Genomic DNA, 22,261 nt, shown 5'->3' on the forward strand with positions numbered 1-22,261 from the left:
GTAGTAGTCATTGGAATGATTTAGGTGATAATTTAGGATTTGATTGCAAAAGAAACAGTGATGAAAAGAACGTAGGAAAGAAATAACGTAAAAAAGAGGTGCAACACGAGGACTTCCCAGGAGGTCACCCATCCAGTACTACTCTCGCCCAAGCACGCTTAACTGCGGAGTTCTGATGGATCCGGTGCATTAGTGCTGGTATGATCGCACCTGTGAAGTATTGCACGATCAATGTACATATGGGTTTCGCATTGGGCCTAAGTTTGAACACTTGGCGCGGCGCGGGGGCACGGGACGTGAGGTGGGTTGTTTTGGTCTGAAGAGATTTTGGTAGTAGTCGGTTGGAATGATTTAGGTGATAATTTAGGATTTGATTGCAAAAGAAAACAGTGATGAAAAGAACGTAGGAAAAGAAAATAACGTAAAAAAGAGGTGCAACACGAGGACTTCCCAGGAGGTCACCCATCCCAGTACTACTCTCGCCCAAGCACGCTTAACTGCGGAGTTCTGATGGGATCCGGTGCATTAGTGCTGGTATGATCGCACCTGTGAAGTATTGCACGATCAATGTACATATGGGTTTCGCATTGGGCCTAAGTTTGAACACTTGCGCGGCGCGGGGGCACGGGGACGTGAGGTGGGTTGTTTTGGTCTGAAGAGATTTTGGTAGTAGTCGGTTGGAATGATTTAGGTGATAATTTAGGATTTGATTGCAAAAGAAAACAGTGATGAAAGAACGTAGGAAAAGAAAATAACGTAAAAAGAGGTGCAACACGAGGACTTCCCAGGAGGTCACCCATCCTAGTACTACTCTCGCCCAAGCACGCTTAACTGCGGAGTTCTGATGGGATCCGGTGCATTAGTGCTGGTATGATCGCACCTGTGAAGTATTGCACGATCAATGTACATATGGGTTTCGCATTGGGCCTAAGTTTGAACACTTGGCGCGGCGCGGGGGCACGGGACGTGAGGTGGGTTGTTTTGGTCTGAAGAGATTTGGTAGTAGTCGTTGGAATGATTAGGTGATAATTTAGGATTTGATTGCAAAAGAAAACAGTGATGAAAAGAACGTAGGAAAAGAAAATAACGTAAAAAAGAGGTGCAACACGAGGACTTCCCAGGAGGTCACCCATCCAGTACTACTCTCGCCCAAGCACGCTTAACTGCGGAGTTCTGATGGGATCCGGTGCATTAGTGCTGGTATGATCGCACCTGTGAAGTATTGCACGATCAATGTACATATGGGTTTCGCATTGGGCCTAGTTTGAACACTTGGCGCGGCGCGGGGGCACGGGGACGTGAGGTGGGTTGTTTTGGTCTGAAGAGATTTTGGTAGTAGTCGTTGGAATGATTTAGGTGATAATTTAGGATTTGATTGCAAAAAAAACAGTGATGAAAAGAAGTAGGAAAAGAAATAACGTAAAAAGAGGTGCAACACGAGGACTTCCCAGGAGGTCACCCATCCTAGTACTACTCTCGCCAAGCACGCTTAACTGCGGAGTTCTGATGGATCCGGTGCATTAGTGCTGGTATGATCGCACCTGTGAAGTATTGCACGATCAATGTACATATGGGGTTTCGCATTGGGCCTAAGTTTGAACACTTGGCGCGGCGCGGGGCACGGGGACGTGAGGTGGTTTGTTTTGGTCTGAAAGATTTTGGTAGTAGTCGGTTGGAATGATTTAGGTGATAATTTAGGATTTGATTGCAAAAAAAACAGTGATGAAAAGAACGTAGGAAAAGAAAATAACGTAAAAAAGAGGTGCAACACGAGACTTCCCAGGAGGTCACCCATCCTAGTACTCTCTCGCCCAAGCACGCTTAACTGCGGAGTTCTGATGGGATCCGGTGCATTAGTGCTGGTATGATCGCACCTGTGAAGTATTGCACGATAATGTACATATGGGTTTCGCATTGGGCCTAAGTTTGAACACTTGGCGCGGCGCGGGGGCACGGGGACGTGAGGTGGGTTGTTTTGGTCTGAAGAGATTTTGGTAGTAGTCGGTTGGAATGATTTAGGTGATAATTTAGGATTTGATTGCAAAAGAAAACAGTGATGAAAAGAACGTAGGAAAAGAAAATAACGTAAAAAGAGGTGCAACACGAGGACTTCCCAGGAGGTCACCCATCCTAGTACTACTCTCGCCCAAGCACGCTTAACTGCGGAGTTCTGATGGGATCCGGTGCATTAGTGCTGGTATGATCGCACCTGTGAAGTATTGCACGATCAATGTACATATGGGTTTCGCATTGGGCCTAAGTTTGAACACTTGGCGCGGGCGGGGGCACGGGGACGTGAGGTGGGTTGTTTTGGTCTGAAGAGATTTTGGTAGTAGTCGGTTGGAATGATTTAGGTGATAATTTAGGATTTGATTGCAAAAGAAAACAGTGATGAAAGAACGTAGGAAAAGAAAATAACGTAAAAAGAGGTGCAACACGAGGATTCCCAGGAGGTCACCCATCCTAGTACTACTCTCGCCCAAGCACGCTTAACTGCGGAGTTCTGATGGGATCCGGTGCATTAGTGCTGGTATGATCGCACCTGTGAAGTATTGCACGATCAATGTACATATGGGTTTCGCATTGGGCCTAAGTTTGAACACTTGGCGCGGCGCGGGGGCACGGGACGTGAGGTGGGTTGTTTTGGTCTGAAGAGATTTGGTAGTAGTCGGTTGGAATGATTTAGGTGATAATTTAGGATTTGATTGCAAAAGAAAACAGTGATGAAAAGAACGTAGGAAAAGAAATAACGTAAAAAAGAGGGTGCAACACGAGGACTTCCCAGGAGGTCACCCATCCTAGTACTACTCTCGCCAAGCACGCTAACTGCGGAGTTCTGATGGGATCCGGTGCATTAGTGCTGGTATGATCGCACCGTGAAGTATTGCACGATCAATGTACATATGGGTTTCGCATTGGGCCTAAGTTTGAACACTTGGCGCGGCGGGGGCACGGGGACGTGAGGTGGGTTGTTTTGGTCTGAAGAGATTTTGTAGTAGTCGTTGGAATGATTTAGGTGATAATTTAGGATTGATTGCAAAAGAAAACAGTGATGAAAAGACGTAGGAAAAAGAAAATAACGTAAAAAAGAGGTGCAACACGAGGACTTCCCAGGAGGTCACCCATCCCAGTACTACTCTCGCCCAAGCACGCTTAACTGGCGGAGTTCTGATGGGATCCGGTGCATTAGTGCTGGTATGATCGCACCTGTGAAGTATTGCACGATCAATGTACATATGGGTTTCGCATTGGGCCTAAGTTTGACACTTGGCGCGGCGCGGGGGCACGGGGACGTGAGGTGGGTTGTTTTGGTCTGAAGAGATTTTGGTAGTAGTCGGTTGGAATGATTTAGGTGATAATTTAGGATTTGATTGCAAAAGAAAACAGTGATGAAAAGAACGTAGGAAAAGAAAATAACGTAAAAAGAGGTGCACACGAGGACTTCCCAGGAGGTCACCCATCCCAGTACTACTCTCGCCCAAGCACGCTTAACTGCGGAGTTCTGATGGGATCCGGTGCATTAGTGCTGGTATGATCGCACCTGTGAAGTATTGCACGATCAATGTACATATGGGTTTCGCATTGGGCCTAAGTTTGAACACTTGGCGCGGCGCGGGGGCACGGGGACGTGAGGTGGGTTGTTTTGGTCTGAAGAGATTTTGGTAGTAGTCGGTTGGAATGATTTAGGTGATAATTTAGGATTTGATTGCAAAAGAAAACAGTGATGAAAAGAACGTAGGAAAAGAAAATAACGTAAAAAAGAGGTGCAACACGAGGACTTCCCAGGAGGTCACCCATCCTAGTACTACTCTCGCCCAAGCACGCTTAACTGCGGAGTTCTGATGGGATCCGGTGCATTAGTGCTGGTATGATCGCACCTGTGAAGTATTGCACGATCAATGTACATATGGGTTTCGCATTGGGCCTAAGTTTGAACACTTGGCGCGGCGCGGGGCACGGGACGTGAGGTGGGTTGTTTTGGTCTGAAGAGATTTTGGTAGTAGTCGTTGGAATGATTTAGGTGATAATTTAGGATTTGATTGCAAAAGAAAACAGTGATGAAAAGAACGTAGGAAAAGAAAATAACGTAAAAAAGAGGTGCAACACGAGGACTTCCCAGGAGGTCACCCATCCTAGTACTACTCTCGCCCAAGCACGCTTAACTGCGGAGTTCTGATGGGATCCGGTGCATTAGTGCTGGTATGATCGACCTGTGAAGTATTGCACGATCAATGTACATATGGGTTCGCATTGGGCCTAAGTTTGAACACTTGGCGCGGCGCGGGGGCACGGGGACGTGAGGTGGGTTGTTTTGGTCTGAAGAGATTTTGGTAGTAGTCGGTTGGAATGATTTAGGTGATAATTTAGGATTTGATTGCAAAAGAAAACAGTGATGAAAGAACGTAGGAAAAGAAAATAACGTAAAAAGAGGTGCAACACGAGGACTTCCCAGGAGGTCACCCATCCAGTACTACTCTCGCCCAAGCACGCTTAACTGCGGAGTTCTGATGGGATCCGGTGCATTAGTGCTGGTATGATCGCACCTGTGAAGTATGCACGATCAATGTACATATGGGTTTCGCATTGGGCCTAAGTTTGAACACTTGGCGCGGCGCGGGGGCACGGGGACGTGAGGTGGGTTGTTTTGGTCTGAAGAGATTTTGGTAGTAGTCGGTTGGAATGATTTAGGTGATAATTTAGGATTTGATTGCAAAGAAAACAGTGATGAAAAGAACGTAGGAAAAGAAAATAACGTAAAAAAGAGGTGCAACACGAGGACTTCCCAGGAGGTCACCCATCCAGTACTACTCTCGCCCAAGCACGCTTAACTGCGGAGTTCTGATGGGATCCGTGCATTAGTGCTGGTATGATCGCACCTGTGAAGTATTGCACGATCAATGTACATATGGGTTTCGCATTGGCCTAAGTTTGAACACTTGGCGCGGCGCGGGGCACGGGGACGTGAGGTGGGTTGTTTTGGTCTGAAGAGATTTTGGTAGTAGTCGGTTGGAATGATTTAGGTGATAATTTAGGATTTGATTGCAAAAGAAAACAGTGATGAAAAGAACGTAGGAAAGAAAATAACGTAAAAAAGAGGTGCAACACGAGGACTTCCCAGGAGGTCACCCATCCCAGTACTACTCTCGCCCAAGCACGCTTAACTGCGGAGTTCTGATGGGATCCGGTGCATTAGTGTGGTATGATCGCACCTGTGAAGTATTGCACGATCAATGTACATATGGGTTTCGCATTGGGCCTAAGTTTGAACACTTGGCGCGGCGCGGGGGCACGGGGACGTGAGGTGGGTTGTTTTGGTCTGAAGAGATTTTGGTAGTAGTCGGTTGGAATGATTTAGGTGATAATTTAGGATTTGATTGCAAAAGAAAACAGTGATGAAAAGAACGTAGGAAAAGAAAATAACGTAAAAAAGAGGTGCAACACGAGGACTTCCCAGGAGGTCACCCATCCAGTACTCTCTCGCCCAAGCACGCTTAACTGCGGAGTTCTGATGGGATCCGGTGCATTAGTGCTGGTATGATCGCACCTGTGAAGTATTGCACGATCAATGTACATATGGGTTTCGCATTGGGCCTAAGTTTGAACACTTGGCGCGGCGCGGGGGCACGGGGACGTGAGGTGGGTTGTTTTGGTCTGAAGAGATTTTGGTAGTAGTCGGTTGGAATGATTTAGGTGATAATTTAGGATTTGATTGCAAAAGAAAACAGTGATGAAAAGAACGTAGGAAAAGAAAATAACGTAAAAAAGAGGTGCAACACGAGGACTTCCCAGGAGGTCACCCATCCAGTACTACTCTCGCCAAGCACGCTTAACTGCGGAGTTCTGATGGGATCCGGTGCATTAGTGCTGGTATGATCGCACCTGTGAAGTATTGCACGATCAATGTACATATGGGTTTCGCATTGGGCCTAAGTTTGAACACTTGGCGCGGCGCGGGGGCACGGGGACGTGAGGTGGGTTGTTTTGGTCTGAAGAGATTTTGGTAGTAGTCGGTTGGAATGATTTAGGTGATAATTTAGGATTTGATTGCAAAAGAAAACAGTGATGAAAAGAACGTAGGAAAAGAAAATAACGTAAAAAAGAGGTGCAACACGAGGACTTCCCAGGAGGTCACCCATCCAGTACTACTCTCGCCCAAGCACGCTTAACTGCGGAGTTCTGATGGGATCCGGTGCATTAGTGCTGGTATGATCGCACCTGTGAAGTATTGCACGATCAATGTACATATGGGTTTCGCATTGGGCCTAAGTTTGAACACTTGGCGCGGCGCGGGGGCACGGGGACGTGAGGTGGGTTGTTTTGGTCTGAAGAGATTTTGGTAGTAGTCGGTTGGAATGATTTAGGTGATAATTTAGGATTTGATTGCAAAAGAAAACAGTGATGAAAAGAACGTAGGAAAAGAAAATAACGTAAAAAAGAGGTGCAACACGAGGACTTCCCAGGAGGTCACCCATCCAGTACTACTCTCGCCCAAGCACGCTTAACTGCGGAGTTCTGATGGGATCCGGTGCATTAGTGCTGGTATGATCGCACCTGTGAAGTATTGCACGATCAATGTACATATGGGTTTCGCATTGGGCCTAAGTTTGAACACTTGGCGCGGCGCGGGGGCACGGGGACGTGAGGTGGGTTGTTTTGGTCTGAAGAGATTTTGGTAGTAGTCGGTTGGAATGATTTAGGTGATAATTTAGGATTTGATTGCAAAAAAAACAGTGATGAAAAGAACGTAGGAAAAGAAAATAACGTAAAAAAGAGGTGCAACACGAGGACTTCCCAGGAGGTCACCCATCCTAGTACTACTCTCGCCCAAGCACGCTTAACTGCGGAGTTCTGATGGGATCCGGTGCATTAGTGCTGGTATGATCGCACCTGTGAAGTATTGCACGATCAATGTACATATGGGTTTCGCATTGGGCCTAAGTTTGAACACTTGGCGCGGCGCGGGGCACGGGGACGTGAGGTGGTTGTTTTGGTCTGAAGAGATTTTGGTAGTAGTCGGTTGGAATGATTTAGGTGATAATTTAGGATTTGATTGCAAAAGAAAACAGTGATGAAAAGAACGTAGGAAAAGAAAATAACGTAAAAAAGAGGTGCAACACGAGGACTTCCCAGGAGGTCACCCATCCTAGTACTACTCTCGCCCAAGCACGCTTAACTGCGGAGTTCTGATGGGATCCGGTGCATTAGTGCTGGTATGATCGCACCTGTGAAGTATTGCACGATCAATGTACATATGGGTTTCGCATTGGGCCTAAGTTTGAACACTTGGCGCGGCGCGGGGGCACGGGGACGTGAGGTGGGTTGTTTTGGTCTGAAGAGATTTTGGTAGTAGTCGGTTGGAATGATTTAGGTGATAATTTAGGATTTGATTGCAAAAAAAACAGTGATGAAAAGAACGTAGGAAAGAAAATAACGTAAAAAAGAGGTGCAACACGAGGACTTCCCAGGAGGTCACCCATCCAGTACTACTCTCGCCCAAGCACGCTTAACTGCGGAGTTCTGATGGGATCCGGTGCATTAGTGCTGGTATGATCGCACCTGTGAAGTATTGCACGATCAATGTACATATGGGTTTCGCATTGGGCCTAAGTTTGAACACTTGGCGCGGCGCGGGGGCACGGGGACGTGAGGTGGGTTGTTTTGGTCTGAAGAGATTTTGGTAGTAGTCGGTTGGAATGATTTAGGTGATAATTTAGGATTTGATTGCAAAAGAAACAGTGATGAAAAGAACGTAGGAAAAGAAAATAACGTAAAAAAGAGGTGCAACACGAGGACTTCCCAGGAGGTCACCCATCCAGTACTACTCTCGCCAAGCACGCTTAACTGCGGAGTTCTGATGGGATCCGGTGCATTAGTGCTGGTATGATCGCACCTGTGAAGTATTGCACGATCAATGTACATATGGGTTTCGCATTGGGCCTAAGTTTGAACACTTGGCGCGGCGCGGGGGCACGGGGACGTGAGGTGGGTTGTTTTGGTCTGAAGAGATTTTGGTAGTAGTCGGTTGGAATGATTTAGGTGATAATTTAGGATTTGATTGCAAAAGAAAACAGTGATGAAAGAACGTAGGAAAAGAAAATAACGTAAAAAAGAGGTGCAACACGAGGACTTCCCAGGAGGTCACCCATCCAGTACTACTCTCGCCCAAGCACGCTTAACTGCGGAGTTCTGATGGGATCCGGTGCATTAGTGCTGGTATGATCGCACCTGTGAAGTATTGCACGATCAATGTACATATGGGTTTCGCATTGGGCCTAAGTTTGAACACTTGGCGCGGCGCGGGGCACGGGGACGTGAGGTGGGTTGTTTTGGTCTGAAGAGATTTTGGTAGTAGTCGGTTGGAATGATTTAGGTGATAATTTAGGATTTGATTGCAAAAGAAAACAGTGATGAAAAGAACGTAGGAAAAGAAAATACGTAAAAAGAGGTGCAACACGAGGACTTCCAGGAGGTCACCCATCCAGTACTACTCTCGCCCAAGCACGCTTAACTGCGGAGTTCTGATGGGATCCGGTGCATTAGTGCTGGTATGATCGCACCTGTGAAGTATTGCACGATCAATGTACATATGGGTTTCGCATTGGGCCTAAGTTTGAACATTGGCGCGGCGCGGGGGCACGGGGACGTGAGGTGGGTTGTTTTGGTCTGAAGAGATTTTGGTAGTAGTCGTTGGAATGATTTAGGTGATAATTTAGGATTTGATTGCAAAAGAAAACAGTGATGAAAAGAACGTAGGAAAGAAAATAACGTAAAAAGAGGTGCAACACGAGGACTTCCCAGGAGGTCACCCATCCAGTACTACTCTCGCCCAAGCACGCTTAACTGCGGAGTTCTGATGGGATCCGGTGCATTAGTGCTGGTATGATCGCACCTGTGAAGTATTGCACGATCAATGTACATATGGGTTTCGCATTGGGCCTAAGTTTGAACACTTGGCGCGGCGCGGGGGCACGGGGACGTGAGGTGGGTTGTTTTGGTCTGAAGAGATTTTGGTAGTAGTCGGTTGGAATGATTTAGGTGATAATTTAGGATTTGATTGCAAAAGAAAACAGTGATGAAAAGAACGTAGGAAAAGAAAATAACGTAAAAAGAGGTGCAACACGAGGACTTCCCAGGAGGTCACCCATCCAGTACTACTCTCGCCCAAGCACGCTTACTGCGGAGTTCTGATGGGATCCGGTGCATTAGTGCTGGTATGATCGCACCTGTGAAGTATTGCACGATCAATGTACATATGGGTTTCGCATTGGGCCTAAGTTTGAACACTTGGCGCGGCGCGGGGGCACGGGGACGTGAGGTGGGTTGTTTTGGTCTAAGAGATTTTGGTAGTAGTCGGTTGGAATGATTTAGGTGATAATTTAGGATTTGATTGCAAAAGAAAACAGTGATGAAAAGAACGTAGGAAAAGAAAATAACGTAAAAAAGAGGTGCAACACGAGGACTTCCCAGGAGGTCACCCATCCCAGTACTACTCTCGCCCAAGCACGCTTAACTGCGGAGTTCTGATGGGATCCGGTGCATTAGTGCTGGTATGATCGCACCTGTGAAGTATTGCACGATCAATGTACATATGGGTTTCGCATTGGGCCTAAGTTTGAACACTTGGCGCGGCGCGGGGGCACGGGGACGTGAGGTGGGTTGTTTTGGTCTGAAGAGATTTTGGTAGTAGTCGGTTGGAATGATTTAGGTGATAATTTAGGATTTGATTGCAAAAGAAAACAGTGATGAAAAGAACGTAGGAAAAGAAATAACGTAAAAAAGAGGTGCAACACGAGGACTTCCCAGAGGTCACCCATCCAGTACTACTCTCGCCCAAGCACGCTTAACTGCGGAGTTCTGATGGGATCCGGTGCATTAGTGCTGGTATGATCGCACCTGTGAAGTATTGCACGATCAATGTACATATGGGTTTCGCATTGGGCCTAAGTTTGAACACTTGGCGCGGCGCGGGGGCACGGGGACGTGAGGTGGGTTGTTTTGGTCTGAAGAGATTTTGGTAGTAGTCGGTTGGAATGATTTAGGTGATAATTTAGGATTTGATTGCAAAAGAAAACAGTGATGAAAGAACGTAGGAAAAGAAAATAACGTAAAAAAGAGGTGCAACACGAGGACTTCCCAGGAGGTCACCCATCCAGTACTACTCTCGCCCAAGCACGCTTAACTGCGGAGTTCTGATGGGATCCGGTGCATTAGTGCTGGTATGATCGCACCTGTGAAGTATTGCACGATCAATGTACATATGGGTTTCGCATTGGGCCTAAGTTTGAACACTTGGCGCGGCGCGGGGCACGGGACGTGAGGTGGGTTGTTTTGGTCTGAAGAGATTTTGGTAGTAGTCGTTGGAATGATTTAGGTGATAATTTAGATTTGATTGCAAAAAAAAAACAGTGATGAAAAGAACGTAGGAAAGAAAATAACGTAAAAAGAGGTGCAACACGAGGACTTCCCAGGAGGTCACCATCCTAGTACTACTCTCGCCCAAGCACGCTTAACTGCGGAGTTCTGATGGGATCCGGTGCATTAGTGCTGGTATGATCGCACCTGTGAAGTATTGCACGATCAATGTACATATGGGTTTCGCATTGGGCCTAGTTTGAACACTTGGCGCGGCGCGGGGCACGGGACGTGAGGTGGGTTGTTTTGGTCTGAAGAGATTTTGTAGTAGTCAGTTGGAATGATTTAGGTGATAATTTAGGATTTGATTGCAAAAAAAAACAGTGATGAAAAGAACGTAGGAAAAGAAAATAACGTAAAAAAGAGGTGCAACACGAGGACTTCCCAGGAGGTCACCCATCCTAGTACTACTCTCGCCCAAGCACGCTTAACTGCGGAGTTCTGATGGGATCCGGTGCATTAGTGCTGGTATGATCGCACCTGTGAAGTATTGCACGATCAATGTACATATGGGTTTCGCATTGGGCCTAAGTTTGAACACTTGGCGCGGCGCGGGGGCACGGGACGTGAGGTGGGTTGTTTTGGTCTGAAGAGATTTTGGTAGTAGTCAGTTGGAATGATTTAGGTGATAATTTAGGATTTGATTGCAAAAAAAAAAGTGATGAAAAGAACGTAGGAAAAGAAAATAACGTAAAAAGAGGTGCAACACGAGGACTTCCCAGGAGGTCACCCATCCTATACTACTCTCGCCCAAGCACGCTTAACTGCGGAGTTCTGATGGAATCCGGTGATTAGTGCTGGTATGATCGCACCTGTGAAGTATTGCACGATCAATGTACATATGGGTTTCGCATTGGGCCTAAGTTTGAAACTTGGCGCGGCGCGGGGGCACGGGACGTGAGGTGGGTTGTTTTGGTCTGAAGAGATTTTGGTAGTAGTCAGTTGGAATGATTTAGGTGATAATTTAGAATTTGATTGCAAAAAAAAAACAGTGATGAAAAGAACGTAGGAAAAGAAAATAACGTAAAAAGAGGTGCAACACGAGGACTTCCCAGAGGTCACCCATCCTAGTACTCTCTCGCCCAAGCACGCTTAACTGCGGAGTTCTGATGGGATCCGGTGCATTAGTGCTGGTATGATCGCACCCGTGAAGTATGGCACGATAATGTACATATGGGTTTCGCATTGGGCCTAAGTTTGAACACTTGGCCGGCGCGGGGGCCGGGGACGTGAGGTGGGTTGTTTTGGTCTGAAGAGATTTTGTAGTAGTCAGTTGGAATGATTTAGGTGATAATTTAGGATTTGATTGCAAAAAAAATAGTGATGAAAAGAACGTAGGAAAAGAAAATAACGTAAAAAAGAGGTGCAACACGAGGACTTCCCAGGAGGTCACCCATCCAGTACTACTCTCGCCCAAGCACGCTTAACTGCGGAGTTCTGATGGGATCCGGTGCATTAGTGCTGGTATGATCGCACCTGTGAAGTATTGCACGATCAATGTACATATGGGTTTCGCATTGGGCCTAAGTTTGAACACTTGGCGCGGCGCGGGGGCACGGGGACGTGAGGTGGGTTGTTTTGGTCTGAAGAGATTTTGGTAGTAGTCGGTTGGAATGATTTAGGTGATAATTTAGGATTTGATTGCAAAAGAAAACAGTGATGAAAAGAACGTAGGAAAAGAAAATAACGTAAAAAAGAGGTGCAACACGAGGACTTCCCAAGAGGTCACCCATCCAGTACTACTCTCGCCCAAGCACGCTTAACTGCGGAGTTCTGATGGGATCCGGTGCATTAGTGCTGTATGATCGCACCTGTGAAGTATTGCACGATCAATGTACATATGGGTTTCGCATTGGGCCTAAGTTTGAACATTTGGCGCGGCGCGGAGGCACTGGGACGTGAGGTGGGTTGTTTTGGTCTGAAGAGATTTTGGTAGTAGTCAGTTGGAATGATTTAGGTGATAATTTAGAATTTGATTGCAAAAAAAAACAATGATCAAAAGAACGTAGGAAAGAAAATAACGTAAAAAGAGGGCAACACGAGGACTTCCCAGGAGGTCACCATCCTAGTACTACTCTCGCCCAAGCACGCTTAACTGCGGAGTTCTGATGGGATCCGGTGCATTAGTGCTGGTTTGATCGCACCGTGAATTATTGCACGATCAATGTAGATATGGGTTTCGCATTGGGCCTAGTTTGAACACTTGGCGCGGCGCGGGAGCACGGGGACGTGAGGTGGGTTGTTTTGGTCTGAACAGATTTATGTAGTAGTCAGTTGGAATGATTTAGGTGATAATTTAGGATTTGATTGCAAAAAAAAATAGTGATGAAAAGAACGTAGGAAAAGAAAATAACGTAAAAAAGAGGTGCAACACGAGGACTTCCCAGGAGGTCACCCATCCTAGTACTACTCTCGCCCAAGCACGTTTAACTGCGGAGTTCTGATGGGATCCGGTGCATTAGTGCTGGTATGATCGCACCTGTTAAGTATTGCACGATCAATGTACTATGGGTTTCGCATTGGGCCTATGTTTGAACACTTGGCGCGGCGCGGGGGCACGGTGACGTGAGGTGGGTTGTTTTGGTCTGAAGAGATTTTGGTAGTAGTCAGTTGGAATGATTTAGGTGATAATTTAGGATTTGATTGCAAAAAAAAATAGTGATGAAAAGAACGTAGGAAAAGAAAATAACGTAAAAATGAGGTGCAACACGAGGACTTCCAGGAGGTCACCCATCCTACTACTACTCTCGCCCAAGCACGCTTAACTGCGGAGTTCTGATGAATCCGGTGTATTAGTGCTGGTATGATCGCACCTATGAAGTATTGCACGATCAATGTACATATGGGTTTCGCATTGGGCCTAATGTTTGAAACTTGGCGCGGCGCGGGGGCACTGGGACGTGAGGTGGGTTGTTTTGGTCTGAAGAGATTTTGGAAGTAGTCAGTTGGAAGATTTAGGTGATAATTTAGAATTTGATTGCAAAAAAAAAAAAACAGTGATGAAAAGAACGTAGGAAAAGAAAATAACGTGAAAAAGAGGTACAACACGAGGACATCCAGCAAGTCACCCATCCTATTACTCTCTCGCCCAAGCACGCTTAACTGCGAAGTTCTGATGGGATCCGGTGGATTAGTGCTGGTATGATCGCACCCGTGAAGTATGCACGATTAATGTACATATGGGTTTCGCATTGGGCCTAAGTTTGAACACTTGGCACGGCGCGGGGCGCGGGGACGTGAGGTGGGTTGTTTTGGTCTGAAGAGATTTTAGTAGTAGTCAGTTGGAATCATTTAGGTGATAATTTAGGATTTGATTGCAAAAAAAGTAGTGATGAAAAGAACGTAGGAAAAGAAAATAACGTAAAAAGAGGTGCAACACGAGGACTTCCCAGGAGGTCACCCATCCCAGTACTACTCTCGCCCAAGCACGCTTAACTGCGGAGTTCTGATGGGATCCGGTGCATTAGTGCTGGTATGATCGCACCTGTGAAGTATTGCACGATCAATGTACATATGGGTTTCGCATTGGGCCTAAGTTTGAACACTTGGCGCGGCGCGGGGGCACGGGGACGTGAGGTGGGTTGTTTTGGTCTAAGAGATTTTGGTAGTAGTCGGTTGGAATGATTTAGGTGATAATTTAGGATTTGATTGCAAAAGAAAACAGTGATGAAAAGAACGTAGGAAAAGAAAATAACGTAAAAAAGAGGTGCAACACGAGGACTTCCCAGGAGGTCACCCATCCAGTACTACTCTCGCCCAAGCACGCTTAACTGCGGAGTTCTGATGGATTCCGGTGTATTAGTGCTAGTATGATCGCACCTGTGAAGTATTGCACGATCAATGTACATATGGGTTTCGCATTGGGCCTAAGTTTGAACACTTGGCGCGGCGCAGGGGCACGGGGACGTGAGGTGGGTTGTTTTGGTCTGAAGATATTTTGGTAGTAGTCAGTTGGAATGATTTAGGTGATAATTGAGGATTTGATTGCAAAAAAAAAAACAGTGATGAACAGAACGTAGGAAAGAAAATAACGTAAAAAAGAGGTGCAACACGAGGACTTCCCAGGAGGTCACCCATCCTAGTACAACTCGCGCCCAAGCACGCTTAACTGCGGAGTTCTGATGGGATCCGGTGCATTAGTGCTGGTATGATCGCACCTGTGAAGTATTGCACGATCAATGTACATATGGGTTTCGCATTGGGCTAAGTTTGAACACTTGGCGCGGCGTAGGGCCACGGGGACGTGAGGTTGGTTGTTTTGGTCTGAAGAGATTTTGGTAGTAGTCAGTTGGAATGATTTAGGTGATAATTTAGGATTTGATTGCAAAAAAAAAAACAGTGATGAAAAGAACGTAGTAAAAGAAAATAACGTAAAAAAGAGGTGCAACACGAGGACTTCCCAGGAGGTCACCCATCCTAGTACAACTCGCGCCCAAGCACACTTAACTGTGGAGTTCTGATGGGATCCGGTGCATTAGTGCTGGTATGATCGCACCTGTGAAGTATTGCACGATCAATGTACATATGGGTTTCGCATTGGGCTAAGTTCGAACACTTGGCGCGGCGCGGGGGCACTGGGACGTGAGGTGGGTTGTTTTGGTCTGGAGAGATTTTTGTAGTAGTCAGTTGGAATGATTTAGGTGATAATTTAGAATTTGATTGCAAAAAAAATAACAGTGATGAAAAGAACGTAGGAAAAGAAAATAACGTAAAAAAGCGGTGCAACACAAGGATTTCCCAAGAGGTCACCCATCTTAGTACTACTCTCGACCAAGCACGCTTAACTGCGGAGTTCTGATGGGATCCGGTGCATTAGTGCTGGTATGATCGCACCTGTGAAGCATTGCACGATCAATGTATATATGGGTTTCGCATTGGGCCTAAGTTTGAACACGTGGCACGGCGCGGGGGCACGGGGACGTGAGGTGGGTGGTTTTGGTCTGAAGAGATTTTGGTAGTAGTCAGTTGGAATGATTTAGGTGATAATTTAGGATTTGATTGCAAAAAAAATAACAGTGATGAAAAGAACGTAGGAAAAGAAAATAACGTAAAAAAGAGGTGCAACACGAGGACTTCCCAGGAGGTCACCCATCCTAGTATTACTCTCGCCCAAGCACGCTTAACTGCGGAGTTCTGATGGGATCCGGTGCATTAGTGCTTGTATGATCGCACCTGTGAAGTATTGCACGATCAATGTACATATGGGTTTCGCATTGGGCCTAAGTTTGAACATTTGGCGCGGCGCGGAGGCACTGGGACGTGAGGTGGGTTGTTTTGGTCTGAAGAGATTTTGGTAGTAGTCAGTTGGAATGATTTAGGTGATAATTTAGAATTTGATTGCAAAAAAAAAAACAATGATCAAAAGAACGTAGGAAAAGAAAATAACGTAAAAATGAGGGGCAACACGAGGACTTCCCAGGAGGTCACCAATCCTAGTACTACTCTCGCCCAAGCACGCTTAACTGCGGAGTTCTGATGGGATCCGGTGCATTAGTGCTGGTTTGATCGCACCCGTGAATTATTGCACGATCAATGTAGATATGGGTTTCGCATTGGGCCTAGGTTTGAACACTTGGCGCGGCGCGGGAGCACGGGGACGTGAGGTGGGTTGTTTTGGTCTGAACAGATTTATGTAGTAGTCAGTTGGAATGATTTAGGTGATAATTTAGGATTTGATTGCAAAAAAAAATAGTGATGAAAAGAACGTAGGAAAAGAAAATAACGTAAAAAAGAGGTGCAACACGAGGACTTCCCAGGAGGTCACCCATCCTAGTACTACTCTCGCCCAAGCACGTTTAACTGCGGAGTTCTGATGGGATCCGGTGCATTAGTGCTGGTATGATCGCACCTGTTAAGCATTGCACGATCAATGTACGTATGGGTTTCGCATTGGGCCTATGTTTGAACACTTGGCGCGGCGCGGGGGCACGGTGACGTGAGGTGGGTTGTTTTGGTCTGAAGAGATTTTGGTAGTAGTCAGTTGGAATGATTTAGGTGATAATTTAGGATTTGATTGCAAAAAAAAAATAGTGATGAAAAGAACGTAGGAAAAGAAAATAACGTAAATATGAGGTGCAACACGAGGACTTCCAAGGAGGTCACCCATCCTACTACTACTCTCGCCCAAGCACGCTTAACTGCGGAGTTCTGATGAATTCCGGTGTATTAGTGCTGGTATGATCGCACCTATGAAGTATTGCACGATCAATGTACATATGGGTTTCGCATTGGGCCTAATGTTTGAAAACTTGGCGCGGCGCGGGGGCACTGGGACGTGAGGTGGGTTGTTTTGGTCTGAAGAGATTTTGGAAGTAGTCAGTTGGAAAGATTTAGGTGATAATTTAGAATTTGATTGCAAAAAAAAAAAACAGTGATGAAAAGAACGTAGGAAAAGAAAATAACGTGAAAAAGAGGTACAACACGAGGACATCCCAGCAAGTCACCCATCCTATTACTCCTCTCGCCCAAGCACGCTTAACTGCGAAGTTCTGATGGGATCCGGTGGATTAGTGCTGGTATGATCGCACCCGTGAAGTATGGCACGATTAATGTACATATGGGTTTCGCATTGGGCCTAATTTTGAACACTTGGCACGGCGCGGGGGTGCGGGGACGTGAGCTGGGTTGTTTTGGTCTGAAGAGATTTTAGTAGTAGTCAGTTGGAATCATTTAGGTGATAATTTAGGATTTGATTGCAAAAAAAAGTAGTGATGAAAAGAACGTAGGAAAAGAAAATAACGTAAAAAAGAGGTGCAACACGAGGACTTCCCAGGAGGTCACCCATCCTAGTACTACTCTCGCCCAAGCACGCTTACCTACGGAGTTCTGATGGGATCCGGTGCATTAGTGCTGGTATGATCGCACCTGTGAAGTATTGCACGATCAATGTACATATGGGTTTCGCATTGGGCCTAACTTTGAACACTTGGCGCGGCGCGGAGGCACTGTGATGTGAGGTGGGTTGTTTTGGTCTGAAGAGATTTTGGTAGTAGTCAGTTGGAATGATTTAGGTGATAATTTAGGATTTGATTGCAAAAAAAAATAGTGATGAAAAGAACGTAGGAAAAGAAAATAACGTAAAAAAGAGGTGCAACACGAGGACTTCCCAGGAGGTCACCCATCCTAGTACTACTCTCGCCCAAGCACGTTTAACTGCGGAGTTCTGATGGGATCCGGTGCATTAGTGCTGGTATGATCGCACCTGTTAAGCATTGCACGATCAATGTACGTATGGGTTTCGCATTGGGCCTATGTTTGAACACTTGGCGCGGCGCGGGGGCATGGTGACGTGAGGTGGGTTGTTTTGGTCTGAAGAGATTTTGGTAGTAGTCAGTTGGAATGATTTAGGTGATAATTTAGGATTTGATTGCAAAAAAAAATAGTGATGAAAAGAACGTAGGAAAAGAAAATAACGTAAAAATGAGGTGCAACACGAGGACTTCCAAGGAGGTCACCCATCCTACTACTACTCTCGCCCAAGCACGCTTAACTGCGGAGTTCTGATGAATTCCGGTGTATTAGTGCTGGTATGATCGCACCTATGAAGTATTGCACGATCAATGTACATATGGGTTTCGCATTGGGCCTAATGTTTGAAAACTTGGCGCGACGCGGGGGCACTGGGACGTGAGGTGGGTTGTTTTGGTCTGAAGAGATTTTGGAAGTAGTCAGTTGGAAAGATTTAGGTGATAATTTAGAATTTGATTGCAAAAAAAAAAAAACAGTGATGAAAAGAACGTAGGAAAAGAAAATAACGTGAAAAAGAGGTACAACACGAGGACATCCCAGCAAGTCACCCATCCTATTACTCCTCTCGCCCAAGCACGCTTAACTGCGAAGTTCTGATGGGATCCGGTGGATTAGTGCTGGTATGATCGCACCCGTGAAGTATGGCACGATTAATGTACATATGGGTTTCGCATTGGGCCTAAGTTTGAACACTTGGCACGGCGCGGGGGTGCGGGGACGTGAGGTGGGTTGTTTTGGTCTGAAGAGATTTTAGTAGTAGTCAGTTGGAATCATTTAGGTGATAATTTAGGATTTGATTGCAAAAAAAAGTAGTGATGAAAAGAACGTAGGAAAAGAAAATAACGTAAAAAAGAGGTGCAACACGAGGACTTCCCAGGAGGTCACCCATCCTAGTACTACTCTCGCCCAAGCACGCTTACCTACGGAGTTCTGATGGGATCCGGTGCATTAGTGCTGGTATGATCGCACCTGTGAAGTATTGCACGATCAATGTACATATGGGTTTCGCATTGGGCCTAACTTTGAACACTTGGCGCGGCGCGGAGGCACTGTGATGTGAGGTGGGTTGTTTTGGTCTGAAGAGATTTTGGTAGTAGTCAGTTGGAATGATTTAGGTGATAATTTAGGATTTGATTGCAAAAAAAAAATAGTGATGAAAAGAACGTAGGAAAAGAAAATAACGTAAAAAAGAGGTGCAACACGAGGACTTCCCAGGAGGTCACCCATCCTAGTACTACTCTCGCCCAAGCACGTTTAACTGCGGAGTTCTGATGGGATCCGGTGCATTAGTGCTGGTATGATCGCACCTGTTAAGCATTGCACGATCAATGTACGTATGGGTTTCGCATTGGGCCTATGTTTGAACACTTGGCGCGGCGCGGGGGCATGGTGACGTGAGGTGGGTTGTTTTGGTCTGAAGAGATTTTGGTAGTAGTCAGTTGGAATGATTTAGGTGATAATTTAGGATTTGATTGCAAAAAAAAAATAGTGATGAAAAGAACGTAGGAAAAGAAAATAACGTAAAAATGAGGTGCAACACGAGGACTTCCAAGGAGGTCACCCATCCTACTACTACTCTCGCCCAAGCACGCTTAACTGCGGAGTTCTGATGAATTCCGGTGTATTAGTGCTGGTATGATCGCACCTATGAAGTATTGCACGATCAATGTACATATGGGTTTCGCATTGGGCCTAATGTTTGAAAACTTGGCGCGACGCGGGGGCACTGGGACGTGAGGTGGGTTGTTTTGGTCTGAAGAGATTTTGGAAGTAGTCAGTTGGAAAGATTTAGGTGATAATTTAGAATTTGATTGCAAAAAAAAAAAAACAGTGATGAAAAGAACGTAGGAAAAGAAAATAACGTGAAAAAGAGGTACAACACGAGGACATCCCAGCAAGTCACCCATCCTATTACTCCTCTCGCCCAAGCACGCTTAACTGCGAAGTTCTGATGGGATCCGGTGGATTAGTGCTGGTATGATCGCACCCGTGAAGTATGGCACGATTAATGTACATATGGGTTTCGCATTGGGCCTAAGTTTGAACACTTGGCACGGCGCGGGGGTGCGGGGACGTGAGGTGGGTTGTTTTGGTCTGAAGAGATTTTAGTAGTAGTCAGTTGGAATCATTTAGGTGATAATTTAGGATTTGATTGCAAAAAAAGTAGTGATGAAAAGAACGTAGGAAAAGAAAATAACGTAAAAAAGAGGTGCAACACGAGGACTTCCCAGGAGGTCACCCATCCTAGTACTACTCTCGCCCAAGCACGCTTACCTACGGAGTTCTGATGGGATCCGGTGCATTAGTGCTGGTATGATCGCACCTGTGAAGTATTGCACGATCAATGTACATATGGGTTTCGCATTGGGCCTAACTTTGAACACTTGGCGCGGCGCGGAGGCACTGTGATGTGAGGTGGGTTGTTTTGGTCTGAAGAGATTTTGGTAGTAGTCAGTTGGAATGATTTAGGTGATAATTTAGGATTTGATTGCAAAAAAAAACAGTGATGAAAAGAACGTAGGAAAAGAAAATAACGTAAAAAAGAGGTGTAACACGAGGACTTCCCAGGAGGTCACCCATCTTAGTACTACTCTCGACCAAGCACGCTTAACTGCGGAGTTCTGATGGGATCCGGTGCATTAGTGCTGGTATGATCGCACCTGTGAAGCATTGCACGATCAATGTACATATGGGTTTCGCATTGGGCCTAAGTTTGAAGACTTGGCTCGGCGCGGGGGCACGGGGACGTGAGGTGGGTTGTTTTGGTCTGAAGAGATTTTGGTAGTAGTCAGTTGGAATGATTTAGGTGATAATTTAGGATTTGATTGCAAAAAAAAAACATAGTGATGAGAAGGACGTAGGAAAAGAGAATAACGTAAAAAAGAGGTGCAATAAAAGGTCTTCCCAGGAGGTCACTCATCCTAGTACTACTCATGCTGAACTACGGAGTTCTGATGGGATCTGGTGCATTCGTGCTTGTATGATCGCACCTGTGAAGTATTGCACGATCATTGTACATATGGGTTTCGCATTGACCCTAAGTTTGAACACTTGGCGTGGGGCGGAGGCACGGGACGTGAGGTGGGTTGTTTTTGTCTGAAGAGATTTTTGTAGTAGTCAGTTGGAATCATTTAGGTGATAATTTAGGATTTGGTTGCAAAAAAAATAGTGATTAAAAGAACGTAGGAAAAGAAAATAACGTAAAAAAGAGGTGCAACACGAGGACTTCTCAAGAGGTCACCCATCCTAGTACTACTCTCGCCTAAGCACGCTTAACTGCGGAGTTCCGAGTGGATCCGGTGCATTAGTGTTGGTATGATCCCACTTGTGAAGTATTGCACGATCAATGTACATATGGGTTTCGCATTAGGCCTAAGTTTGAACACTTGGCGCGGCGCGGGGGCACGAAGAATGTAAGACCCGAGAATTTTAAATAATTAATTAAATAATTATTTATTACATGTGGGTAATAGGAGCCTTTAAGGCATTTAATGCGGATTATTATGATGTGGAAAAGTACTAGCTCAAGTGGTTGAAAGTACTTTGATTATGTGAGAGGACTTGGGTTCAAGTCCTATGTATGCCATTTGTATGTTGTTTTAACTTGTGTATTTTTTTAATGTATATTTGAATGTGAGACGTGATAATGTAATCCTAAAATTTTAGGAATTATCATGAAACATGGTTGGTTAAATTGGTTAAGCACTTGACTTGACAATTGAGTGGTTGTGGGTTCAAACCTTGCTAAGAACAAAACTAAATTCCTTTTTGATTAAGTTTCTCTTTTTGCCTGGTAATGAAGAGACATAGAAACCCTAGCTGCAAAAGGGGCAGCCAAGAAAGGTAGAGAATAGCCATAATTGGCTTTGAATAGCAATTAACCATAGGATTAATATTAATTTTCATTTTTGGAGCATTAACATTCATTAAGGAGTAATTAAGAGTTAGTGAAATTGGGGAGAGTGAGGGAAAACGGGATTGTAGTTGAGAGTATTGGCAAGGGAGGATTGCAGAGGAGTCATTGGCATTTTGGGAGAGGTAGAGTTGAGTTTTGTGTGAAGAAGAAAAAGGAAACTCTTGGACATCATAAGGACAAGGGTTAGAGGACCAATTGAAGCGCGAATTCCAGGTAAGGGGAGTTATTTTGGGTATTCTGGAATGTGTATGAAAGAATGTGCCTTGCCATAGTATGATTGCATGGATTTTCCCTTGCTTTTGCACTATTTTTCGTAATTTTTTGGGTTTTCGTCCAGAAACAGCTTGGCGGGCATGAGGATGCCGTCAGGCGACGCATCAGGAGTGACCTAATTACTGGGTTTTGTTATGACATGGCCGGCCAGGCGGTGTGAAGCTGTTCTTGGTTGTTTATGTTATTTGGCACAAGAGTAATCGCTACTTTTGGAAATTTGTTAGTGTGCATTGTATGTGACTATTATGTGTTGTAATCGGAATGGAATTGGAAGTTGTATGAAATAAATTGCAAACCTAAACACTTGAGTTGTGAGTATGGAGTCTAAAATCGAAGGGAATCAGAATTGTAGGGGTTGGAATAAGGTTCGTAGGTGCGGGGAGGATTTCTGGGTTCCTGGAACAGCAGCAA

The 22,261-nt window shown here is 45.5% G+C and overlaps 58 non-coding genes and 4 pseudogenes across 58 annotated transcripts; all 62 read right to left on the bottom strand.

Moving 5' to 3' along the window:
* Positions 1–95: 95 nt before the first annotated feature.
* On the bottom strand, positions 96–212 carry LOC114170826. The gene has a single exon (XR_003601205.1). It is a non-coding gene; the product is annotated as a 5S ribosomal RNA (ribosomal RNA).
* Positions 213–429: 217 nt separating this feature from the next.
* On the bottom strand, positions 430–548 carry LOC114170763. Its single transcript, XR_003601144.1, has one exon. It is a non-coding gene; the product is annotated as a 5S ribosomal RNA (ribosomal RNA).
* A 215-nt stretch (positions 549–763) lies between these two features.
* On the bottom strand, positions 764–882 carry LOC114170756. Its single transcript, XR_003601137.1, has one exon. It is a non-coding gene; the product is annotated as a 5S ribosomal RNA (ribosomal RNA).
* Positions 883–1,096: 214 nt separating this feature from the next.
* On the bottom strand, positions 1,097–1,214 carry LOC114170788. The gene has a single exon (XR_003601167.1). It is a non-coding gene; the product is annotated as a 5S ribosomal RNA (ribosomal RNA).
* A 212-nt stretch (positions 1,215–1,426) lies between these two features.
* Positions 1,427–1,543, bottom strand: LOC114170833. The gene has a single exon (XR_003601213.1). It is a non-coding gene; the product is annotated as a 5S ribosomal RNA (ribosomal RNA).
* Positions 1,544–1,759: 216 nt separating this feature from the next.
* LOC114170801 lies at positions 1,760–1,876 on the bottom strand. Its single transcript, XR_003601181.1, has one exon. It is a non-coding gene; the product is annotated as a 5S ribosomal RNA (ribosomal RNA).
* Positions 1,877–2,092: 216 nt separating this feature from the next.
* Positions 2,093–2,211, bottom strand: LOC114170757. Its single transcript, XR_003601138.1, has one exon. It is a non-coding gene; the product is annotated as a 5S ribosomal RNA (ribosomal RNA).
* A 215-nt stretch (positions 2,212–2,426) lies between these two features.
* On the bottom strand, positions 2,427–2,544 carry LOC114170767. Its single transcript, XR_003601148.1, has one exon. It is a non-coding gene; the product is annotated as a 5S ribosomal RNA (ribosomal RNA).
* A 216-nt stretch (positions 2,545–2,760) lies between these two features.
* LOC114170838 lies at positions 2,761–2,877 on the bottom strand. Its single transcript, XR_003601217.1, has one exon. It is a non-coding gene; the product is annotated as a 5S ribosomal RNA (ribosomal RNA).
* Positions 2,878–3,089: 212 nt separating this feature from the next.
* On the bottom strand, positions 3,090–3,209 carry LOC114170787. The gene has a single exon (XR_003601166.1). It is a non-coding gene; the product is annotated as a 5S ribosomal RNA (ribosomal RNA).
* Positions 3,210–3,425: 216 nt separating this feature from the next.
* Positions 3,426–3,543, bottom strand: LOC114170805. The gene has a single exon (XR_003601185.1). It is a non-coding gene; the product is annotated as a 5S ribosomal RNA (ribosomal RNA).
* Positions 3,544–3,761: 218 nt separating this feature from the next.
* LOC114170758 lies at positions 3,762–3,880 on the bottom strand. Its single transcript, XR_003601139.1, has one exon. It is a non-coding gene; the product is annotated as a 5S ribosomal RNA (ribosomal RNA).
* Positions 3,881–4,095: 215 nt separating this feature from the next.
* On the bottom strand, positions 4,096–4,213 carry LOC114170817. The gene has a single exon (XR_003601196.1). It is a non-coding gene; the product is annotated as a 5S ribosomal RNA (ribosomal RNA).
* A 215-nt stretch (positions 4,214–4,428) lies between these two features.
* LOC114170789 lies at positions 4,429–4,546 on the bottom strand. Its single transcript, XR_003601169.1, has one exon. It is a non-coding gene; the product is annotated as a 5S ribosomal RNA (ribosomal RNA).
* Positions 4,547–4,762: 216 nt separating this feature from the next.
* Positions 4,763–4,879, bottom strand: LOC114170820. The gene has a single exon (XR_003601199.1). It is a non-coding gene; the product is annotated as a 5S ribosomal RNA (ribosomal RNA).
* A 215-nt stretch (positions 4,880–5,094) lies between these two features.
* LOC114170815 lies at positions 5,095–5,212 on the bottom strand. The gene has a single exon (XR_003601194.1). It is a non-coding gene; the product is annotated as a 5S ribosomal RNA (ribosomal RNA).
* A 218-nt stretch (positions 5,213–5,430) lies between these two features.
* LOC114170813 lies at positions 5,431–5,547 on the bottom strand. The gene has a single exon (XR_003601192.1). It is a non-coding gene; the product is annotated as a 5S ribosomal RNA (ribosomal RNA).
* Positions 5,548–5,765: 218 nt separating this feature from the next.
* On the bottom strand, positions 5,766–5,882 carry LOC114170828. The gene has a single exon (XR_003601207.1). It is a non-coding gene; the product is annotated as a 5S ribosomal RNA (ribosomal RNA).
* Positions 5,883–6,100: 218 nt separating this feature from the next.
* LOC114170790 lies at positions 6,101–6,218 on the bottom strand. The gene has a single exon (XR_003601170.1). It is a non-coding gene; the product is annotated as a 5S ribosomal RNA (ribosomal RNA).
* A 218-nt stretch (positions 6,219–6,436) lies between these two features.
* LOC114170791 lies at positions 6,437–6,554 on the bottom strand. The gene has a single exon (XR_003601171.1). It is a non-coding gene; the product is annotated as a 5S ribosomal RNA (ribosomal RNA).
* Positions 6,555–6,771: 217 nt separating this feature from the next.
* LOC114170759 lies at positions 6,772–6,890 on the bottom strand. Its single transcript, XR_003601140.1, has one exon. It is a non-coding gene; the product is annotated as a 5S ribosomal RNA (ribosomal RNA).
* Positions 6,891–7,106: 216 nt separating this feature from the next.
* LOC114170761 lies at positions 7,107–7,225 on the bottom strand. Its single transcript, XR_003601142.1, has one exon. It is a non-coding gene; the product is annotated as a 5S ribosomal RNA (ribosomal RNA).
* A 216-nt stretch (positions 7,226–7,441) lies between these two features.
* On the bottom strand, positions 7,442–7,559 carry LOC114170792. The gene has a single exon (XR_003601172.1). It is a non-coding gene; the product is annotated as a 5S ribosomal RNA (ribosomal RNA).
* A 217-nt stretch (positions 7,560–7,776) lies between these two features.
* On the bottom strand, positions 7,777–7,893 carry LOC114170829. Its single transcript, XR_003601208.1, has one exon. It is a non-coding gene; the product is annotated as a 5S ribosomal RNA (ribosomal RNA).
* A 217-nt stretch (positions 7,894–8,110) lies between these two features.
* On the bottom strand, positions 8,111–8,228 carry LOC114170793. The gene has a single exon (XR_003601173.1). It is a non-coding gene; the product is annotated as a 5S ribosomal RNA (ribosomal RNA).
* Positions 8,229–8,443: 215 nt separating this feature from the next.
* LOC114170812 lies at positions 8,444–8,560 on the bottom strand. Its single transcript, XR_003601191.1, has one exon. It is a non-coding gene; the product is annotated as a 5S ribosomal RNA (ribosomal RNA).
* Positions 8,561–8,774: 214 nt separating this feature from the next.
* Positions 8,775–8,892, bottom strand: LOC114170794. Its single transcript, XR_003601174.1, has one exon. It is a non-coding gene; the product is annotated as a 5S ribosomal RNA (ribosomal RNA).
* Positions 8,893–9,109: 217 nt separating this feature from the next.
* On the bottom strand, positions 9,110–9,226 carry LOC114170825. Its single transcript, XR_003601204.1, has one exon. It is a non-coding gene; the product is annotated as a 5S ribosomal RNA (ribosomal RNA).
* A 217-nt stretch (positions 9,227–9,443) lies between these two features.
* Positions 9,444–9,562, bottom strand: LOC114170764. The gene has a single exon (XR_003601145.1). It is a non-coding gene; the product is annotated as a 5S ribosomal RNA (ribosomal RNA).
* A 217-nt stretch (positions 9,563–9,779) lies between these two features.
* Positions 9,780–9,896, bottom strand: LOC114170816. Its single transcript, XR_003601195.1, has one exon. It is a non-coding gene; the product is annotated as a 5S ribosomal RNA (ribosomal RNA).
* Positions 9,897–10,113: 217 nt separating this feature from the next.
* On the bottom strand, positions 10,114–10,231 carry LOC114170797. Its single transcript, XR_003601176.1, has one exon. It is a non-coding gene; the product is annotated as a 5S ribosomal RNA (ribosomal RNA).
* Positions 10,232–10,444: 213 nt separating this feature from the next.
* Positions 10,445–10,562, bottom strand: LOC114170802. The gene has a single exon (XR_003601182.1). It is a non-coding gene; the product is annotated as a 5S ribosomal RNA (ribosomal RNA).
* A 214-nt stretch (positions 10,563–10,776) lies between these two features.
* Positions 10,777–10,895, bottom strand: LOC114170762. The gene has a single exon (XR_003601143.1). It is a non-coding gene; the product is annotated as a 5S ribosomal RNA (ribosomal RNA).
* A 215-nt stretch (positions 10,896–11,110) lies between these two features.
* Positions 11,111–11,227, bottom strand: LOC114170835. Its single transcript, XR_003601215.1, has one exon. It is a non-coding gene; the product is annotated as a 5S ribosomal RNA (ribosomal RNA).
* A 216-nt stretch (positions 11,228–11,443) lies between these two features.
* On the bottom strand, positions 11,444–11,560 carry LOC114170818. The gene has a single exon (XR_003601197.1). It is a non-coding gene; the product is annotated as a 5S ribosomal RNA (ribosomal RNA).
* Positions 11,561–11,773: 213 nt separating this feature from the next.
* Positions 11,774–11,891, bottom strand: LOC114170798. Its single transcript, XR_003601177.1, has one exon. It is a non-coding gene; the product is annotated as a 5S ribosomal RNA (ribosomal RNA).
* Positions 11,892–12,109: 218 nt separating this feature from the next.
* LOC114170831 lies at positions 12,110–12,226 on the bottom strand. Its single transcript, XR_003601211.1, has one exon. It is a non-coding gene; the product is annotated as a 5S ribosomal RNA (ribosomal RNA).
* Positions 12,227–12,441: 215 nt separating this feature from the next.
* LOC114170832 lies at positions 12,442–12,559 on the bottom strand. The gene has a single exon (XR_003601212.1). It is a non-coding gene; the product is annotated as a 5S ribosomal RNA (ribosomal RNA).
* Positions 12,560–12,775: 216 nt separating this feature from the next.
* Positions 12,776–12,894, bottom strand: LOC114170771. The gene has a single exon (XR_003601151.1). It is a non-coding gene; the product is annotated as a 5S ribosomal RNA (ribosomal RNA).
* Positions 12,895–13,111: 217 nt separating this feature from the next.
* LOC114170834 lies at positions 13,112–13,228 on the bottom strand. Its single transcript, XR_003601214.1, has one exon. It is a non-coding gene; the product is annotated as a 5S ribosomal RNA (ribosomal RNA).
* Positions 13,229–13,449: 221 nt separating this feature from the next.
* On the bottom strand, positions 13,450–13,566 carry LOC114170847 (annotated as a pseudogene).
* A 214-nt stretch (positions 13,567–13,780) lies between these two features.
* On the bottom strand, positions 13,781–13,899 carry LOC114170765. The gene has a single exon (XR_003601146.1). It is a non-coding gene; the product is annotated as a 5S ribosomal RNA (ribosomal RNA).
* Positions 13,900–14,116: 217 nt separating this feature from the next.
* LOC114170827 lies at positions 14,117–14,234 on the bottom strand. The gene has a single exon (XR_003601206.1). It is a non-coding gene; the product is annotated as a 5S ribosomal RNA (ribosomal RNA).
* Positions 14,235–14,453: 219 nt separating this feature from the next.
* On the bottom strand, positions 14,454–14,572 carry LOC114170785. The gene has a single exon (XR_003601164.1). It is a non-coding gene; the product is annotated as a 5S ribosomal RNA (ribosomal RNA).
* A 219-nt stretch (positions 14,573–14,791) lies between these two features.
* Positions 14,792–14,910, bottom strand: LOC114170804. Its single transcript, XR_003601184.1, has one exon. It is a non-coding gene; the product is annotated as a 5S ribosomal RNA (ribosomal RNA).
* A 219-nt stretch (positions 14,911–15,129) lies between these two features.
* LOC114170814 lies at positions 15,130–15,248 on the bottom strand. The gene has a single exon (XR_003601193.1). It is a non-coding gene; the product is annotated as a 5S ribosomal RNA (ribosomal RNA).
* Positions 15,249–15,468: 220 nt separating this feature from the next.
* On the bottom strand, positions 15,469–15,587 carry LOC114170810. The gene has a single exon (XR_003601189.1). It is a non-coding gene; the product is annotated as a 5S ribosomal RNA (ribosomal RNA).
* Positions 15,588–15,807: 220 nt separating this feature from the next.
* On the bottom strand, positions 15,808–15,926 carry LOC114170821. Its single transcript, XR_003601200.1, has one exon. It is a non-coding gene; the product is annotated as a 5S ribosomal RNA (ribosomal RNA).
* Positions 15,927–16,144: 218 nt separating this feature from the next.
* LOC114170773 lies at positions 16,145–16,263 on the bottom strand. Its single transcript, XR_003601153.1, has one exon. It is a non-coding gene; the product is annotated as a 5S ribosomal RNA (ribosomal RNA).
* Positions 16,264–16,482: 219 nt separating this feature from the next.
* On the bottom strand, positions 16,483–16,601 carry LOC114170822. The gene has a single exon (XR_003601201.1). It is a non-coding gene; the product is annotated as a 5S ribosomal RNA (ribosomal RNA).
* A 222-nt stretch (positions 16,602–16,823) lies between these two features.
* Positions 16,824–16,942, bottom strand: LOC114170840 (annotated as a pseudogene).
* Positions 16,943–17,160: 218 nt separating this feature from the next.
* On the bottom strand, positions 17,161–17,279 carry LOC114170780. The gene has a single exon (XR_003601160.1). It is a non-coding gene; the product is annotated as a 5S ribosomal RNA (ribosomal RNA).
* A 218-nt stretch (positions 17,280–17,497) lies between these two features.
* Positions 17,498–17,616, bottom strand: LOC114170774. Its single transcript, XR_003601154.1, has one exon. It is a non-coding gene; the product is annotated as a 5S ribosomal RNA (ribosomal RNA).
* A 218-nt stretch (positions 17,617–17,834) lies between these two features.
* On the bottom strand, positions 17,835–17,953 carry LOC114170823. The gene has a single exon (XR_003601202.1). It is a non-coding gene; the product is annotated as a 5S ribosomal RNA (ribosomal RNA).
* Positions 17,954–18,176: 223 nt separating this feature from the next.
* LOC114170841 lies at positions 18,177–18,295 on the bottom strand (annotated as a pseudogene).
* Positions 18,296–18,513: 218 nt separating this feature from the next.
* Positions 18,514–18,632, bottom strand: LOC114170781. The gene has a single exon (XR_003601161.1). It is a non-coding gene; the product is annotated as a 5S ribosomal RNA (ribosomal RNA).
* A 219-nt stretch (positions 18,633–18,851) lies between these two features.
* On the bottom strand, positions 18,852–18,970 carry LOC114170775. The gene has a single exon (XR_003601155.1). It is a non-coding gene; the product is annotated as a 5S ribosomal RNA (ribosomal RNA).
* A 219-nt stretch (positions 18,971–19,189) lies between these two features.
* Positions 19,190–19,308, bottom strand: LOC114170824. Its single transcript, XR_003601203.1, has one exon. It is a non-coding gene; the product is annotated as a 5S ribosomal RNA (ribosomal RNA).
* Positions 19,309–19,531: 223 nt separating this feature from the next.
* On the bottom strand, positions 19,532–19,650 carry LOC114170843 (annotated as a pseudogene).
* Positions 19,651–19,867: 217 nt separating this feature from the next.
* On the bottom strand, positions 19,868–19,986 carry LOC114170782. The gene has a single exon (XR_003601162.1). It is a non-coding gene; the product is annotated as a 5S ribosomal RNA (ribosomal RNA).
* Positions 19,987–20,204: 218 nt separating this feature from the next.
* Positions 20,205–20,323, bottom strand: LOC114170807. The gene has a single exon (XR_003601186.1). It is a non-coding gene; the product is annotated as a 5S ribosomal RNA (ribosomal RNA).
* A 546-nt stretch (positions 20,324–20,869) lies between these two features.
* On the bottom strand, positions 20,870–20,988 carry LOC114170839. Its single transcript, XR_003601218.1, has one exon. It is a non-coding gene; the product is annotated as a 5S ribosomal RNA (ribosomal RNA).
* Between the last annotated feature and the right edge of the window lie 1,273 nt (positions 20,989–22,261).

This window comes from Vigna unguiculata, chromosome 11, assembly GCF_004118075.2.
Source record: "Vigna unguiculata cultivar IT97K-499-35 chromosome 11, ASM411807v1, whole genome shotgun sequence".
In the NCBI taxonomy this organism is placed as follows: Eukaryota; Viridiplantae; Streptophyta; class Magnoliopsida; order Fabales; family Fabaceae; genus Vigna; species Vigna unguiculata.